Source organism: Cygnus olor, chromosome 13, assembly GCF_009769625.2.
Source record: "Cygnus olor isolate bCygOlo1 chromosome 13, bCygOlo1.pri.v2, whole genome shotgun sequence".
In the NCBI taxonomy this organism is placed as follows: Eukaryota; Metazoa; Chordata; class Aves; order Anseriformes; family Anatidae; genus Cygnus; species Cygnus olor.
The window spans coordinates 21043273-21058165 of NC_049181.1; the positions used below are offsets into that span (position 1 = coordinate 21043273).

At 40.0% G+C, this 14893-nt stretch overlaps 1 protein-coding gene and 1 long non-coding RNA gene across 3 annotated transcripts in view; one reads left to right on the forward strand and one right to left on the reverse strand.

Annotated features, from left to right (window-relative positions):
- GRIA3 (glutamate ionotropic receptor AMPA type subunit 3) overlaps window positions 1-14590 on the reverse strand; it is a 403275-nt gene extending 388685 nt beyond the window's left edge. For both annotated transcript variants that reach the window (XM_040572878.1, XM_040572877.1), the window contains exon 1: window positions 14462-14590. The gene's annotated coding sequence lies outside the window, so the exon portion shown is untranslated. The remainder of the gene's footprint in view (window positions 1-14461) is intronic.
- LOC121077574 lies at window positions 1276-4813 on the forward strand. The gene is made up of 2 exons (XR_005824174.1): window positions 1276-2157; window positions 4583-4813. It is a non-coding gene; the product is annotated as an uncharacterized LOC121077574 (long non-coding RNA).
- Window positions 14591-14893: the final 303 nt, after the last annotated feature.

A 14893-nucleotide genomic window follows, 5' to 3' on the forward strand; every position in this document is an offset into this window, starting at 1 on the left:
AATACTTTTCCTGGATTGGTTAGAATTTCTAATCAAATATATGAAGTAAAACTGTACTTCTGTCATGATCATGCAAGGCAATTTTAGTCAAATTACAACTCAGAAACCATCATTTTGCCTCTATATGAGAGCAAGAGCATCCCCTCTCTATCCTAGTAGACCTAACTTGATAAAAAGGGAGTGAGAATCACTTAGACCCTTAACAGGACAATGAAGCCACTGCCATCTGAGGAAAGAGAAGGCTTGTGTGAAGTCACGTGTAGAGGCAGTCTCAAATATGAGAAAGTTAAAGTACTTTTGCTGGAAATGTGAGTTAGTGAAATAGCTCATACCAGCATTTCTGAACAATCCTATGGGTTATAATTTTGGCAGCAATGGCACCCAGAATGGCAAGGCTGTTCCAGCTGTGTTGCATTTGCATCATTTCGAATGGGTTTGAATATTACTGTCGTACAAAGAGACCCATGTGGGAACCCAGGCCCCCATATAAGAATATTAAAGCTTCAGCTTTGTTTTTGAAATGCCACTCTAAAAACACATTGGATTTAATTCATTTGAAGTAGGAAGCTAAGCAACTTCCAGCTAGCCAAATTCACTACATTTTGTTCTGGATATGCTAGGAATTACTACACTCAGTCAACCATTTCAGCTCATGTCTTACTCAAGAAGAGCTTGTGAGGTCAAAATGAGAGAGATCAGGCTTCAGGTACAGGTAACTCCAAACAACTAAAGTCAGTGATTCATGCTACCATGAACTTTGTAGGAGTCCAAGGTGCATGACATGCTGTGTTTGTTGTTTTTTCCTGGACCACACTTGTAAGGCACCTTCTGTTGGTGCATCATTTCCTAAAGATAGGGCACATACAGAACACCCTAAAGGGAGGCATACGCTCTGCTCTCCCATGCAGAATGTGCTTTCTTTTTTTGCTGCTCTCACACATCTCCCAGTTGATCTTTTCTCGTGTGTAAGTTACAACTTCTTCATGGGAACCCCAGATCATCAGTCCTTGAGAGAGAGGGATTTTCCCCCTACCAGCACTTTTTTTTTTTTGAGGGAAAACCAACAGCTTAATGTCAGGCCTTTCCTCTCTTATCTCATGCTTCTGGGCATGAATATATGGGTAGTTAGCAAGTACTTCGTTTAAGAGACTAGGTCCTAGTGTCCATTAGGACAGCCTTCCAAATTATTTTGGTTGGCTACAGAAATGTTTTGGTTTACGTCTTTTTATAATGAAAAAAACTATTCAAAAAAACCCTGGATGAATGTCAGTCAGTAGATATTTTAATCAGCAGCTACTCAATGACAAATAAAACAGTTACTGACAGCAGAAACAGACACACATGCACAGTCCATCCCCTTTACAATTCATCTGCCCTGCCTTGTGGATTCTATTGAATATCAATATTTTTTTGGTTTGTTTATTATGTAGCATCCCATCCAAACAGTATGCAGACAGTTACCATCTGATAGTCCCCAAAGACCGGATGTTGTTTAGGCATCAAGTACATTCAGAGCAGGTTTTCCACTGCAGCAGTGGAAAATACCAATTCTTGCAACAGAGTTGTAGGTACGCTTTATAGGTAATAACTTGTGTGCGTGTAAAGCAGAAGCCACTTGATCTCTGAATGCAGACCAAATCCCTCTTGTCCTGCATATTATATAGACTCAGCACATGGTTTCCAACCAAGACAGATTACAATCCTTGGGAAACATCTTTGCTCAAAGTTGCCCTGGTAAGAAACACCGTGTATTAGCTTCAAGCAGTGCTGTGTTCTTCAGCCATATAGCTTCCAGTGCTCCCAAAATTGATTGCTCAGGAGACTTCATAATACAACGCAATCATACCATAAGCATAAATAAATCATATCCACTAAATAGGAGAGATCAGGGAAGCAACGGGCATCACACCTGTGTTTCCATGGAGCTCTGTGATATCACAGGCATCACGCCATACACAACACATGGCTTCTCACCATCTCAGATCTCCCTCTGCAGTCCCTCCCACAGACTCACCCACAATCAGGCAGCAGATACTGTCTCGGTAGTTTCACCAAGCCAGCAGCCTGTACAGAGGCACCTGATGGAGGAGAATAGCAACTTCAAAGCAGATTAAAGAGAATGTTTCATGCATGAGGGACAATCCAAGAGTACCAAGGGTAAGCCACTATCTTGAAAACATGTGAGCGCTGATAAAGTGAGGTGGGATAAAGAAATAAAATCTATCTTGTCAGGTGTTAAGAGAGCTGAACAGCTTACAACTGATGTGACGAGAAAGGAGAGAGTTGAAGAAGGTGAGGTATAGTGGAGTAAAGCTGTTCATGACCAGAGGTAGATGCAGAACTTTATCCAAATATGAACACATTGCCATTGAGCTGTTGTACAACCATCACACCATATACAGGAGCCAGTGCTAAAGTCATAAATAGATAATCAAAGGGCATGAAAACAGAGTTAATCAAATACATATAATATGATGCTTCACAGTAGAGGATGTCAAAGCACCTGGGCATCATCTTGTAGATAGCAGCATCTTGCAGGATAGGCTACAGATAAGGTGAGGAGTGCAACCACCTGTGTCTTGGCCATGACCTTGCAGGAGTTACAAAGACCCTGCTCCTCATCCCAGCACATGAGCTCCTTCCATGTGCTGAGTGGCTTCGGGACAAAGTGCTGTAACATGGCACTGGGGCAAGTGCTTTCTAATGTGCAGCTCCAAGGTTGCCACTGCTGTGGGCAAGTTGGTGTTTTGAGGCAACATCCACATGCCAGCATGGAGCAGGCACTTCAATTCCTGCTCTTTTGCTCTATGGCTTGTATTTTCTGATGTCATTCAGACCTGAATGAGCTTCCAATAAATTGTTGCCTACAATTACTGCTTCCAGAATGACTACATTTTATGCTTTCCTGACACTCTGTTAGAGATATATATTATTATTTTCAAATCAGTGCTTAAATGAATAATTTGTATGCACCAGTGAGCTTTACTTGAAATCTAACAACATATCTAAAAATAACTGTTGTGCCAATGGGTAAATACTGGCAAGTCACTAAATCAAAATGAGTGTGACAGAGGCGACTGGAAGATGGAAATAATTAAGCTGGTTTTTTTCCCCCCTTTTATTTTCATCATTAAAAAAATCATTTTGCCTAACAAAGATGAAAATTTGAAGTGTTCTGTGGGAGACACCTTTCATTTCCCTCAATAATGAAAGGATTTCAACACCCAAGCCAACACGATGAGAATAAATGAATAACTTGTATAGATTTTGGTTCAGTTTTAGCTTTTTTTTTCCCTTACAGTTTTCAGAAAGCTTGAAATGTAGAAGAGTCTTGAAGTTCCCGAAGGAAATTTGCACAACAGATGGCGTGTAAGATATTGTAGTTTTGGAGGTTTGATTAGAGGATACGGTGATATCTAGTGGGTTGAGTGCAGGACTGAGAGCCAGGAGCTTTCAAATTTTAATCCCCACTTTACCACTTGCTCACTGCCTAGCCTGTGACTAATCACATGGTATTCTCATTCCACGTTACTGCAAAATGCAGACAGAAGATTCTCACAAGATTGCTTTGAAGGATTAGTTTAAGGTTTTACTTTGCTTAGATCTTAAATACTATCCAAGTGCTAAGAATTGCTTTACCACTCTATAAGTGAGATGCTATTGTCACACCAAATCAAAACCTGCATTGTTATACGACCCAAAAGAGTACTTCTGAAGAAGTATGGCTCTAACACCTCTACTCTAGGTAGATCATCCAGAAAAATAACTGGCAATCACCTCAAAACACACTAAGACAAACTTAATGTGAAATTTTTCAGGTGGTACTTCTACAAAGGTGGTGTTTTAAGGATCAAGTTTGTAAACAGAGTTCTGAACAATACAGTGAATAGCAAAAACCACTGTAAAACTAAAAGCAAAAATATTGGAAAGGAGTTTATTTTATTAAGAGCTCATAAAATGCCTTAAAAACATGTCTCCAGGCCTGATGCAGACCTGAAATATTTAATGCTTAAAGTAAGCATTTGCTGTTGCAATAGCTTCTGTCATACTTTTTTTTCTTTCTCCTGAGTTTAGAAGTGTAACCCTGATTTAATTATTTTTAAGCCAAAAGCTAAATAGTTTAGTTAAAACCAGAAAAGTGCTAATTTTAATGAGGGCTATTCCTAACCAGCTTTTAGGCAATTGGTCCAGTACCTCTGTTCCATCAGCAGATATTAAAACATTTTAGTTCAGCACAACTGAGAATTCCTTCATCATCATGCCAAGAGGTAAATCATTTAAGTGGCACAGTTTCTGGAGAAGACCACAGTAATTCTTTTCATAGGCCTGATTCTGCCTATAAGAAATTCCTAAGCTTCTTTTTTCCTCATGTAGCTCACAACATTGTCCTTTCTGTATTTGATCACCAGTACACATTTTATGTGATTGAATTAGGTATTTCCTATCGCCCAGTGCCAGCAGCACAGCAGAGGGAAGCAGACCCATCACCACAGGCTTGACTCTTCACTTACCTGACTCCTTAGCTTGTCCTAATTGATTTTATGCTAATGCAAGACACTTGATACACATTTTCTACCTTAAGTTCACAGAGTTTGTCAGAATGATCCACAGGAAAAGCATGGGAGAATAAGCAGAACATGAAGCCCAGCAACAGCCAAGGACATTGCTGATCCACAGCTCTCTTGCTATGCCACTGTCAACTCAGTAATAAATATTAAACACAGGAAAAGATCATCAAAATAAGTTGTATAGACTCCAGCAGTCAACTCCTACTGCTTGAAGTCATTAAATACAGCCAGTCAAAACTTCAAAATTGTGTTCACACACACACAAAAAAGTGTATATGTACACCACAATGCTTTAGCATTTTCTTCTGGAATGAAAAAAGAAGAAAATGAAGCCACCAAAACCCAAATTAAAGTCAGACTTTTCACAGGATGAAAGGTTCCTCCCACATCCACTCAGTAGTAGTTCCAGCTCTGTTATGTTCCTTGGCTCACTCACTGCTGTGCCATCACCAGCACAAGCCTACGTTTTCCTCCAGCACACTACAGCAGCAAAGCCAGAGAAAAGTCATAAGGGTCCAAAATGTTCATCTGTCCATACCATCTAACCACAGTGGTAGAAAGATTATGGTACACAAAGTACAAGTTATAAGGCAATGCAGAAGCCCAAGATTCAGACTTATGTTAATAAGTAGTATTCATTTACTCCCACTTTAATAAAAAATAAAATATTTTATGCAGGAAATACTGTATTCTTACAGAAAAGACACAGGTATAAAGATACTAATGAACTCTGACACAGCAGTCTTCTCATCTACACATCCAGATATGCATTGCACTCAAAGAACAGGAGTTCCAGGTTTGGAATAGAACATGATACTCCACATTTCAAGAGTGCATAAACATTAAGTCAGCCAGCTCCCTAAGGCTGAGTGGCTATGGTTGTGGTCCTCAATCAACAAGAATGTTCATGCAGTGCTGTGCCCAAACCACTAACAGCAAGGTTATTAGAGAGCTGTAAGCTGTCAAAAACTATGAGTAAGAGACGCTAAAACCCTCCCATACCCCACAGCCTTGAAAACATTTTTGTATCTGTTTAGCACTGACAGGGTATGAGTCATTACTTGGAATCAAGAGGTATTAAGGGTGAGGAATGTCAGATATATTGTAGACAACTACTGGAAGAGCTTCACATGGCACTCTAAACACGGCTTCTTGCTCCCATTAAGAACCCTGATATACTACATTCAACTTAATGTTTTCCAACTATTTGTTTTAAAATCTTTTCACTTTAGGGAATAAATATATATATATAAAATAAATATATATATATATACACACACACACACACATCTGAGCAATCAGCATTCCAAGCTGTATTTGCCTGATGTACAAAGTACAGCCTTCCTCCCAATCAAAAACTGAATTTAGGTGCTGCTTTGACCTTATATCTCTTATGTACAATTGCATACGAACTATGCTATTATTTCTGTGTACCTTATCATTCCTTCCGGGCTATATCTGTGTCCACGGGAGTGAGTTGCATTTTGATTTTAAATTTTGGAGCAAAAAGGTCAACCTGCATCAGCAAGAGATTGAGAGTTACAAAGGGACTGAGACTGAATAGGATTGGGTTTGTTTAGAAAGTAAATACATAGCTATACAAGAGCTGCCTTTTCATTTCATTTCTGGAAAGCAATAGCATGAAATGCAAGTCTCTTTTCCCATAATGAAATTATTTCTCTGATGCATTCTTATGCTTAAAATAATTCCTTTTGCTTTTTTCTTCCATCCCTCAGATTAATTCAGGGAAATGAAGGCTTCCTCTTTCATCAGTTACATGCGGTTACGTGGTATGGGCTTGCATCACATTAGCCGGCGCTTTAGTTAGGATTTATATATCACTTTCACTTGAAAAGAACAATTCTGCATTTGCTCACAGCCCTAAGAAGAAAATAATTCAGTTAACTACTACGTTCTTCTAGTGGAGGTAAATTCCTTTCCCTATGAGTTTCAGCATCCCACTAGCAATTTCAGATATTCTCAACTTTAGCACCAGTGAGGCTGTTCAACTAATTTCACAGAAAGAAATGGTAAGCTCAGATGTCAGAGACCAACAATTTTCATAACGGAGCTTGAAGTAGAAAATTTACAAGCACTGTGGATAAATCAGGCCACTCTTGTGCACTGCAGAGCTACAGAAGCAGAGCCCTTTATCCAGACAGCTTTAAATTGTGAACCCACTGCTTGGGATTTAGTTGCTTCCACAGAACCTTACAAGACTAAACGTCCTAAGTGACCAAAACTGAGAAAAGTAACAGCGCAGTCTACACTGACAAGTTGTAATTCCCTCACCCTATCTAGCCACCTATCTTCTTCATGGTCTCTTCAATTATATGAGGTCAGGATATAAATTAATCCTATGAGGTGAAGGGTTCCCCCTCCTTCATTTTTTTTCCCATTTATTTTAAGAATTTAAAGTATTTTTATTTGCTCCAAAGAATTATTTAAAGTTATTGAGTTGTGTATTTCTTTAACGTTCCTTCCCAGAGACTGATATCAAATGGTTAATTTTTTTCCATAGGAAAGCATTTTGTCTTTCCTACTGCCAGTAATAAAAAGCTTCCAACCAGATATCCTCAGGTATATGAGCACCTTTAAGAACACCATTCATTTTTCTATAGATATCCATTCATATATGTTTGAAAGACACTGCGGTGATAAATACACTTCTGCCAAGAGTCTTCCTGCTAGAACGTCAATGAGACACAGCAACTCTATTTATGGTCATAGTGCAAGGATTTACACCAGCCAATACTATGGAAAGACAGCTCGGTGCTCTTCATTGTCAAAGCTACTCTTGAGTCACTCAAGAAAAGTCTTTGGACATTAGTTCAGTGCGTCTGTTTTAAGGCAAGTAGGATTGCTGCATTGCTGAGAAAATACAAAGTTAACCGACTTCCACCACAACTCACTAGACTAAGTTTTTCTTCAGCGTACTTGGGAATTGCCAAGAATTATTAAAAACTCTCTCTTAAGAGAGCACTCTACCAGCATAGATTGAGTTATATTGCTATGGGCTTGCCTTTTTCCACAAATATTACCTTTGTTAACAAAGTGGTAAAATCTCCCTTTTACTCAGCTCTTATTCTTGCCTGGCTCAATGCCTTGACTGCAAGTCTTGGAGAAGTACGCTACAATTACTGAGGAGTGGGTTATTCTTAGCAGTTCCCTCCCTTTCACTTCCAAGGATACATTGCTTCCTATTACTTGACAGGCATTTCCTAGTATAATTTATGAGAGCAATTGGTGGTAAAAACAAGTGTTGCTTTTGTAACCAAAATAATAACAGTAATCTAGGACACTTCTAGACAGTCTGATGTAATGGGAGGGTGGAGCAGGCAATTCTGTGGCACTCGAAATGGAGGAGTCTACTCTGACAAACTTTTCTGTTACAATCTAGACAAGCCTGAATGTTATAAAAGCTAATGCAGATGATCTTAAAGTCAGAAAAAACATTGCTATCCTATAAAATTGCACTGAATCAATGCTCAAAACCGATAGTCTTTTCTATCATTCAGTTTAAAAATTGGATGTAGTGTTAGACTCTCAAAGCACAGAGCAGTTGTAACCTGCAGGGAAGTCAGCAATCCTTCACTTAAGTTCTAATTAAAATGAATTAGTTCTGGAGCAATTTACTCCATTTCCTTAAACTGCAAAAACGGACAGAAATTTGCATCAAAGCATAGGCATTCATTTGCTAATGCACTCAGTCTCTGCCTCAACTTGATGTTCCCTTGATGCTAGGTCATGTTTCTACACACAACTTCTGTGACTACTGCAAGAAACATGCTTGGAAAAGAAACCCAACATGAGCAAAAAGCCTGTGTCCTATAGCTTGATCTACTGCTTTGGAGCTCATTTACTGCCCCACTCCACACATTTTTTCATACCCTTTGAAGGCTTCTTTTTTAAAATATGGATTCTAAAGCATCAAAATTTGGTATAATAACCTCCACTACGAGAACATTACATTGCACCTAGGTTTTGAACCCAGTGTGCATACCCTCGATAGCAGCAGAATTTAATCAGCTTCACTGCCAAGCACAGGTTTCAAAAATCAAACTGATTGAGCCTCTAAGGGATTGACTTGAAAGCAAAGTATGCAGGCCTTTTTATTTTGGTATGGCTGCAGGACCATAGGCAGTAATTGCAGCAACACAATATCAATATCAAAGGTTTCCAGAGTCTCTTACAAACTGAATTAATGGTCACTGAGAAAGGTGTCAAGTTAAATTTAAGTTTGAAAGATACCTTGCAGAGAAGGCGTAAAAGTAGCTGGATATACTGCACAAAGACATTTCTAATTATTCTAGCAGAAAGAGCGGTAAAGAAGTTTTGATTTTTCTTTGGATATTCTACATCACTAGTGAAAGAAGATAGTCCATTTTAATTTCCTACCCCAAATTTCCCTTCTTTTAATGAGTAGAACTTCCATGGCTGTTACACCGATAAAACTGAACTCTGTAAATGTTTTTGTTTTTTAAATACAGAACATTCTACGCCGCCACCACCCATAGGTCCCAGTGGCTTCTGAAATCCAGCTCGCAGATAACTCATTGTGGCTGGTGTCTTCTCCTACTGTTTGGAGATAAAGGTGGGAGATTAATTCAAGCAAAAACAAGGAAAGAAAGGCAGCGCCTTCAGAAGAGCATAAACTAGTGCAGCTATAGCAACGTCATTACACATGTACTCCCCACATCCCCAGCACAAGCAGGATTTAGATCTCTGAACATGTACATTTGACAAAGTCGAGACTACATTTGATGTAAACCCATCAGTTGTTAATCTGCTCAGTGGAGGGAGAACTCCACTTATGCGAAGTCCCAGTTAAGACCTACACTTGGAGCACACAACTCCTCTGTATTCATTGTGTATATTATTGTAAAGACACCTTATTTTAACCCAGAGAATTTCAAAACTCAACTTCAGAATAAATCTGTATTCCTAAAGAGTATTTAAGGCATCTGAGCCAAGAAATACACCAACCCAAAACCAAAAAGGCTCTTACAAAAGCAGCCTCAAAGACGACAGACTTATCTGCACAAATATTTTGACATCTCAGAGATGTAAGCTAGAAACCTGCTTTCCTCTGACAAGCCCTAACACCCAGTCAGGCTGAAGACCCAAGTGCTGTGATGACGAGGCAGACCTAGTCGTTTAGCCTTTCCTAGGCTTTGAAAATTCCCACTAGTCACCTACATGCCTAGTCCCTGAATATTTTTAAAATTTGGCCTAATGAGGCTAAGTCAGAAGATAATCGGCATGGAAGCAGCTCACAGTGTTAGCCATTAACATTTGTGTAGAGAGAAAGTTAATTTTTATCCTTTCTTAAATTATCTTCTCGAACTTTTATCCTCTTGTCAGGCATTTTCAAGCTGAGATCGGCTTTTGTAGGCCCTTTTCTAATTTCCTTGTCACCAAGCTGAAACTTTGATTGAGGATGACAACTCTTCCAAGGACAATTTAAAACTGACACTTCCAGCTGGCAATTGCCAATCACCCCGTCATACACATTAGTCATACATTCTGCAGACCTGTGGGGTTTTGACTTAACCTCATTTCACTTCTGACAATCTTACAAAGGAATTATTTGCAGTTGCTACAACATGTGATGGGTTTGAACTTAGGTCAGGGAGATTGAATTAAAGCAGAGGGCATCATCATGCTATAATCATACTAACTTTTCCAAAATAAAATGACTTAACCACACACACACCAAAGGACTGAATAATGGAAGAGGTGTCCTTTTGCAATGGGGATTTTCTTCACGACAACAGGTTATGCTTCACTGTCAAAAATATCTAAAGGTCATGGGCACCACAACCTACAGCAATTCATTTCAATCTCTGAAGAAGTGCTTTAAAGTCTCCCTCTGTTACACCAATTTGGCAGCTTAAATTCAGCTGCTATTTTCCAGCTTATCCGCTCAATTCATAAACCACACGTGTTTTGTGCTGCATCCCATGATGCTGACTCACACAGCCCCAGGTTCATTTGTATACTGCTAGGTGGCAAATACAAAGATTAGACAGCTGTAAAGATGCATTTTCTAAAGACCTGCATTTAACATGCTGCTCCACTGGTGCCAAATAGATACAGGGATGCATCATTAACAGTATAGTAATGCTAGGAAGAACTTTAGGGAGAACTTCTTTACTGAAAGGGTTGTTAGGCATTGGAATGGGCTGCCCAGGGAAGTGGTTGAGTCACCATCCCTGGAGGTCTTTAAAAGACGTTTAGATGTAGTCCTTAGTGATATGGTTTAGTGGAGGTTTTGTTAGTGTTAGGACAGAGGTTGGACTAGATGATCTTGGAGGTCTCTTCCAACCTAGACGATTCTGTGATTCTGCTATGTCCTTGGAAAGGGAAGCAACATCAAAACAAACTGTATCCTATTAAACAAATTAGGTGTGGTAAGGTTAGATCAGTTCAATCTCAGTAGGAATGGAGGACGACTCTGTCCATATCAGTGTAGGTTCAGTTACCATTGCCCTCAGCAGGATACTGTCATCAGGGCAGCCCTGGCACCGGAAGTACACACAGTGGAAACCTCATCTAAGTGGGCAAGACTTGGCACCACTGAACTCCAGACCTGTTCACTGCTTTGAGCTGACGATCATATGCGAAAGTGCAGATCTGAAGAGTCAAACTCCTCCTAAGCACTGCTGCACCCGAGATCAATTCCTCTGCCTCTTTGCCCTGCATAGTACTGCCTCAGGCATACAGCCACAGTAAGAGCCATAGGGCATCCCTTCCAGAAAAGGCTGGGTACAGTTATCTTACAACCCCAGCACACATCCTCTACTATCTGTGCTGGAAAGAAGAGTGCCAGACCCAATAGCTGTCTGCAGAACCCCATGCAGTCCTGGGGAACCAGTGTCACGATCTGCCTCTGCTCAGAGGCCCAGCTCTGCTTTCACCTGCTCCCAACAGAGAGGCTACAGAAACACATAATCCTACAGTATTTTAAACATACTATATTTCCCATTATCACATTCTGTCTTGTAAGGGCAAACCACAAGCATTTAACAGAGATGACACCCCAAAGTGAAGCCAGTCACAGAAATAATCCAAGCATTTAATTAAAAAAATCTCACTACTACCACAACCATCCACAATTACCAGGCGTTTCTTTATAGACCATTGTAAAACAAGATACTGGTGTCAGTAACTTCACTTTGTTAAGAACTATATCAAGGTGTGGGTGGGTTGATCTGAACAAATAAGCACATCATTATTGGATTTCTTCTTTAGAGTCACTACACAAATTGTTTCTTTAAAATCCTAACACAAATCTCCAGAGCAGCAGAACAGAAAAAACAATGCTGGAGTCTGAAGTGGAGCAGAGGGAGTAGCTTTAAAAGGTAGTAGTGTGCCTTATTGGAATATTAGTGTTAGACTAAAATGACTCATTTCGTAGCTCTGTCGCACAAAAAAAAGTGCAGATTTCAACTTCCTATCCCATTCAAACAGAGCCTCTCAGTATGAATGTTTTGCCTTTAATTCCCAGCCCGCAGGGAAGAATGTCATCACCAACGTGACTATAAAAAAAAACTGAATTACTCAGATTTGTTCTCTTCATACATTCAAAGTTAAACAAACACTTCTGCATTTCACTGCTGTTATCTCAAAGTCACAGCAGTGAAATCTGGATTCTTCTCTGGCTCCTCCATAGATATGCAGCTCTTTATTGCACTCAGCTAACAATGAGAAACCTTAGCATCCTCAGTAATGCGCAAACAAGGCAGGACCCAGCACCAAGTTTACCTGCCTGGCAGCCTTTTTGTCAAATTCAGAATTAATATATTAAGTAAACTTGGGTATAAAATAAATAAGACAACTATACAATGCTAAAAACAGAAGTATGGATTAAGATACCGTTTCTACCTCATGCATATTGGAAATAAGCATTCCAAATTATAAAGATTCCCCGTAATCTAATTAAGTGTTAAAAGGGATTGTTCCACTTTAACTTGCACAAACTACTAGCTCACATATTCTGTTTAGTCTACTCTCTTGTGAGTACCAGAAATACTGTCTTACAAAGAACTGTACAAGCTCATCATCTGTAACATGCACAGGTTCTTCTTGGTATAAAAGTAAATCTCACAAAGGAATCCAGTTTAAAATAGTCACTAGTGGATTCATCACTATGCCTCATTCTCCTCCCCCGGGCTCCCTGTGAGGGCATATTATTTTATTTTAAACACTAATGCGGTTTCCACAGTTTCTTGCAGTCAGTAACATCAGCAACATCTTGCATGCAGGCAAGAATTGATAAAACCTCAAATACTGCATTTTAATGGAAATCAAATTACATCAGTCTCATATTACATGGGACTTGGCTACATTACAAGCAGAATGCCCACTGGCTGTGTTGTCAATTTCCATAAGTAAATTTGCTTCCTCTGCATGCAAGGAAAGGTCTTTCTTGATCACCACACGAAGCAGGTGATCCTGCTTGCCCAGGAGAAAAATTTGCAGACAGCCTTTCACCAACTCTCATTGACATCTCAAACATTGAGTGCCTTACCTATCATTATGTAAAAATGTTAACACATGTTTCCATGCTACTTATAAATGCAGATCTACACATACAGACTAAATTAACATAGCCTGTAATAAGCCTCACTAATCCATCAGCTAAGAACAGATTGACATTTAAAACTGTCATGAAAAGTCAATGCCTGAAAAGGATTTATCTGCAGAGGCCCAAACCTTCTCAGTTGCTCAGGATGATAATAAAAGACTATAAAAAGGAAACAAAGACTAGGGAAACCCTGACTCAACCAAAGTCAATGACAGAACCACAAAGCCCTCAGAGGAGCGAGGATTACATTCCTGGTACTTCAGTCTGTGCCCTGAGCTGGTGTACGCAAGCAGTTCACAACTCTCTGCCCTCTCCCCCTCCATTCTCTTTGCTTACTTTCTGATTTTATACAAACTTAAGCCACGTACTCACATTTAGACATAACATTTCATGGTTTTCCAGGATTATTCACCCATCTGAATGGAGCAGGTACACATGAATTTCACTCACTTGAAGACTGCTGTCCCTTTGGGGCACACATCCTACCAGAGGTGTGTTTCCTACAGTGTCCCACCGAGACCATGAACAGCCCCATGGGGCCAATAACAGAGCATACCATAAGAAATGCCACTGTAGTTTCCCTTTCCTGCAAAGGGCTTCAGTACAAGAAACCGTCTGTGAATTTTGTGTGCATAATACACTGACCCAGGCCTCTACGTGATGGTACAATATGAATAATTAAGAAATCCAGGCTGAGCTAATTACAGTGCATCCTGGGGGCAGGACTTACAACATTGCTACTCCCAGCAGCTCAAGCTAACCCTGTGCAAGCCAAGAACCCCTCTGATTTTTTGTGCTTCCTTCACATCTGGGTTTTCCCCAGCAACCCTCATACTCACCCATGACCCCTTACACTGGATTTATTCCTGAAAAGCAGTTCTCTCCGTACACATAGCATACATTAGAACTGACTTAAAGAAGTTTGATTTCCCAGTTAACCCCACAACATTGAAAGAAGCTTCTGCTATCGTTTCCTGAAGTACTCTGTTGAGATCCTTGGTGCTACTAGACTGCATAAAGCCTTAGATTAATGTATTTTCTACTTTTTCACTGATGAAGGAGTTGTCAAATAAATGTGCCCTTTAGCTAGCTGTCAGGGAAAAATAAAGCCTCCTGTGGCATTCAGAAAAAATAGCACAGAGCAGAAAGCAGGATTTTGTATCCCAAAGTGGATAAATCTATATTAACTGAAAGCCAGCTTCCATTTGAAGCAAAAAAGCAGCTCCCCACTGAAAACCCAAAATCTTTTGCAAACACATTGTTATTCACGGAAGGTCCCACTATCCAGCGTTACAAATCTTACCTTTTCTGTTCCCTCCAGATGTTTTACCATTCCTATACCTTCTGCAAAGAGGCAGGAAGTATTTTTACGCTGAATAGCCCCACTGAAACTACCATTAGAAATTATGGGTTCCACACTCCTTTCACCACCAACAACAAACCAGAAATGGTAGAGGAGAAAGAATCAGCTCCTTAGCAGATGAAACAATTTGGTTCCTCAGCAGGTACAATGAGCCCCAGGTGCCCACAGTGAGCCCAAGCACCCCCCAACAAGCCCCAGGTGCCCACAATGTGCCCAAGCACACCCAACAAAACCCCAAGCCTCCAGTGAAGTCACATGCAGGGCAAAGCTGGTCTACATTTGTGTTTCATAAAATAGAGAAGCAGCTGCTCAGGATATCCTGTTTACTACTGTTCTTATGAAGGCCCACAATGCAGAGCTTTACAGGGGAGC